Raw genomic sequence first — 4101 nt, forward strand, 5'->3', positions numbered from 1 at the left:
TTGTTTTAGATCAGAATAGCCATAGCTTCTTCCTTTATGTCTTTTACTGTAAATCCTAAAGCTAGAAGCACAGAATCAGAATTGAAAGAAGGTGCAAAGATCCTCTAAATCCAGCCTCATGTGAAGGAATTGAAATTAAAACATTCTAGTCCGATGGTTTCCTGTCCAAATTTGAATATATTCAGAGAAGAGTAGTCCACCTTTTCTAGATCAGGGGGCTCCAAGCTCCACAACTTTAAGACTTGTGGACTTCAACTCTCAGAATTCTGGGAGTTGAATTCCACAAGTTTTAAAGTTGCCAAGGTTGGAGACCCCTGGTCTGTATAGCATGTTTCATTGTTGAACTGTTCTTATTGATAGATAAGGCACCTGTTTTCCTATAACTTAAACTCATTATTCTGTGTCTTGCATTCTGCAATGAGAAAACTTCGTCTATATGGACATTTTTACATCCGATAAAAGAGAACTTATTCACAGAAAACTGTGAAGCTTGCTTTGCAAAGTTTTATTCTTGCAGAAACTTTGGATGGTAGATAATTATTTAAGGATGAAAGCGTGTCTAAATAATTAAATTATAAAGCATGACAGTCATGCTGGCTGGAAGAATTATGGGACTAAACTCCATTCATCTTAAAGCTGCTGAGGATGAGAGGTAAACAAAAAAAGGCAAAAACAGGAAGAAGAAAAGGCTACTAATGCAATATAATGAAATAATGAAGCAACTGTAAAAAAAACAACAACCCCGCAGCAAGAATGTTGAGTCCATTTTAAAGTTTTGAAACATCTGTGCAAACAGTAAGTTTATACACGAAAGAGAAATGATCCCAGCATTTGTACAAGTTGAAAATCATGGAGGCAACCACTCAAAAGACCTTCTCTTGTTTTACAAATTTCCCTTTAGAAAAAAAATAATAATAAACCTTACCAGAGTTCCTGGGTGTTGATGCAAATACTGCAAAATAAAACAGCCAAGCGAAGGCAAAAATGCATGGTCTTTTACACCCTTGTGTCCTTCCCAAAGTAGGTGTGTCAATATCCAAAATTGCTCAGCTGGCCTAGCTTCTGTTGAAAAATTCTGAATTGGAGTTCACACATCTGGAGGATGCCCTGTTTGAAGGAAGCTCTTTGAAAATACAGTGATACCTCTACTTAAGAACTTTTCTAGCTAAGAACCGGATGTTCAAGATATTTTGCCTCTTCTTAAGAACCATTTTCTACTTAAGAACCTGAGCCCGGAAAAATTTCCCAGGAAATTTGAGAGCGGCACAAAGGCCCAGCCATTTTCCTGACATTCCCCCTGGGTTTCTCTCTCTGGCGCAGTGTATGGGAGGCAACCTCACACCAGGTGTATGGGAGACGCGTGCTCCTCCTCGCCGCCTCAGAGTTCCTCTTTTTTTAAATTTAAGCCTTAAAGTTTGGGATTTTCTTGATTCCCCTCACCTCACCTTCTTCCTTCGCCAGCGACTGTCCTCCTCCTCTTCTTCCTCCTCCTCCCACCCAAATTCCGAGCTTTTATTTCTTTCCTAATGGGTTTGTACGCATTATTTGCTTTTACATTGATTCCTATGGGGAAAATGGCTTCTACTTACAAACTTTTCTACTTAAGAACCTGGTCACAGAACAAATTAAGTTCTTAAGTAGAGATACCACTGTATAAAGAAAGAATTAATGAGAAAACCCATTGGCAATGTTGGGAGGGATAGCCAAAAGAACCTTTCTAATAGCTCTAGAGAAGCATGGTTAAAAATGGAAATAGATGACCTATTGCCAATAGGGAGATTGTCACAGCTAAAGGAATCACGCACAAGGGACAAAAGTAAATATTTCCAGCTTACTTCAAGGGCTTCCTATGTGCTTCCTCAGAAGGAAAGCTGATTAAGAGATGATGTGCTTTCTTAGCCAATACATTGCAGGAGTTGCCCTGTTTCTCTCTTAAGAACAAAAGTCGGATCCAGCATTTACCAGCTTCCATGCTGGGCACAAAGGAACTGCACATTCTCCTGCCAATCTGGTGGGAGCTGGCCCGGAGCCTTTTGCTATCCTTTTAATTGTATCTGATGTAGATTCAAGGGTTGAGGAAGGGAGAATGGGCAAGGGAGAGTATTAAAACAAAGCTGCTTTTTTTTTTGGAAAAAGAGGACCAGGAAAACAACTCCTGCGCTCCATTGTGGATGCCAAAAAACGATCACACAAAGACACATTTCATTACTGAAATTTCATCACACAAACGTGATTAAACGCCAGAGGGAGTGGGGAGGCCAAGTAGATTTGTAAGTTATAACTCCGCAAATTAACCTATTATTGGCATAGCTGCTGTGAGCAAACAAGACAGAATTCCTTGTGGTTTCAGTGCGTTTGTCTGCTGACAGTTGTTGCATTCTTTTAACTTCCACTTCACATTATTTCTGAAACTTCTCCCTTAACAAACTCAGTACTGTATTTCCAAATATAAATTCCATTTGCATGTGTGTTTAAATATTAAAAAAGGGGGAGTAGGTAACCTGAAGTCCTAGGACTGTCTACAGTTTTTGCCCTAATTTCACAAGCTCCCTGGAAAAACATCTCAGATCTGGGGCAAATCTGATGTACCCCTCCAGTAGCAACTCCTGGGCATAAAGTAGAATTATGAAAGAATTTTGCCACAGTTGGAACAAATCTGGATATTGCAGCGGGAACCTTTCTTCAGAGTCTGGTTAGCTTTAGTTTCACTCCCAAGACCCTGCATCTGAAACAATTGAATGTTGCATACAAAAAACCCAAGTTATATTTTTAAAAAGAAGTTGCATTAAAAGAAATTGCACTTTAAGAAAGCATGCATCAAGTTTGCATCAAGAGCGAAAAGGAAGGCAATCTGCATCTTAAGCAAACCTTTTTTGACAACATGCATTAACTTGTAGTAGCAGTCCCCAGTACTACTCTGCCGACTGGCATCAGCAGCAGAGTGGGGGGGGGGGGGGGGATGGTTTTGCGTGTGTGCCCACTGCTTTCACAAAATGGAGCTCTGCCTACTCGCCCACTGCTTGTGCAGCTCAATGGACTTGTACGTGGACCAGAGAGGTTGGAACTCCGATTTATAGGAATGATGTTTACAAAGTCTTTGTAGATTATGCCAAAATATCCTGATTTTTTTAAGCAACAATACTGACAATACATTTGTTCTTTAAAGCTAAAAAAAAGTTTGTTGCAGAAAGTAAAGCATTAGAAGCATAATTTTTTTCCATTGCAAAAGTACTTTTAAAATGTTCTCTTTCACCGTTTGAGTGACACAGTGGATTTGGAGGTTTATTTTGCAATACAGTTCACTTATTTACGTTAAGTTTATAAGTTCCTTTTCCTGACATTTTCAGGGATTGTGTTGTTCTTCACAATATTATGAGCATGCAGTTAAGTCAGGCTATGCCAGATAGGGTGGGAAAGAAATGAACTGAGACATAGGTACCATAAAGCATAGATTACAGATGTCAAGCTGACTCTCGCTAGATAGCTCATCAAGGCAACTATCCTTTTTTTGCTGTAGAACAGCCCACTGTAAGGGGATCCTGTTGATTGATAAGAAGTCAGGGCAGGAAAAGGAACAATGGAAGATTTGATGAGAGTTGCTCTGTGATACTCCTGAGAAGCCCAGTGAGCCAGCCTTGATCAGAGGGGAAATTGGGGGGTTTCCAAGGCAACTTGTTCCCGGGCACAAAGGCATGTCTGTTTGGTAGCAAGCAACAGAAATGCCTCCTCTACTACAGGCCCCTGGAAAAAAGCATAGGTCGAAGGCAAAGGGGTCTTTCAGTTGTCTCAAAGGGCATCTGGAAGTTTGGCAGCTGCAGGATCACTTTAAAATCACTTGCGCATAACAGGATGATTAGATACAACACTGAGGAAGCTTCTCCTGCACCACCTTTCTAGTTTGCATTTTATAGCATTTGAAGGGCGGCAAGTACCTTGCTTGGCTCGGCAAAAACAACCACAGAATTAAACCTACTGGGTCTTCAAAACAATAGAAGACTGAGTTATAAAAGCACTACAAAGAGAGAAAAAGAGAGAGAAAGACAGGCAGATTGCTGGTTTTCTTTAGCATTATTTTATATTAAAAAGTAAGCATCCAAGACA

This window comes from Erythrolamprus reginae, chromosome 6, assembly GCF_031021105.1.
Source record: "Erythrolamprus reginae isolate rEryReg1 chromosome 6, rEryReg1.hap1, whole genome shotgun sequence".
NCBI classification, from domain to species: Eukaryota; Metazoa; Chordata; class Lepidosauria; order Squamata; family Dipsadidae; genus Erythrolamprus; species Erythrolamprus reginae.